Source organism: Aptenodytes forsteri, unplaced genomic scaffold, assembly GCF_000699145.1.
Source record: "Aptenodytes forsteri isolate BGI_AS27 unplaced genomic scaffold, ASM69914v1 Scaffold535, whole genome shotgun sequence".
Classification (NCBI taxonomy): Eukaryota; Metazoa; Chordata; class Aves; order Sphenisciformes; family Spheniscidae; genus Aptenodytes; species Aptenodytes forsteri.
Genome location: NW_008795855.1, coordinates 3,742 through 4,071, shown reverse-complemented (window position 1 = coordinate 4,071; position 330 = coordinate 3,742).

The window sequence follows — 330 nt, the reverse complement described above, 5'->3', positions numbered from 1 at the left end:
CGGGCTCTTGTTGAGATTCGCGTCGGTGTGAGAAGAAAAAAGCTCCACCGCAAACCATAACGATGCGCCGGCCTCGGGGGAGAGGCGAGCGTCCCGCAGGCAGCCGCTTCTTGAGGAGGCAGCTCGCTAGGCCGGAGCAGGGCCAGGCTGTGGGGTGCCGTGAGCCCCGCTGCAGGCCCTTCCCAAAAACATCCTGAACACGGGCTGCCAGCCCAAGGCACAGCTCCTGGGGAAACTCCTCTCGTTGCTTGTTATTTCCAAGATACCTTCATTGTTTCCATATCTTTAAATACTGAAAAAAAATCCATTTAATCCAATATACAGGGGAGG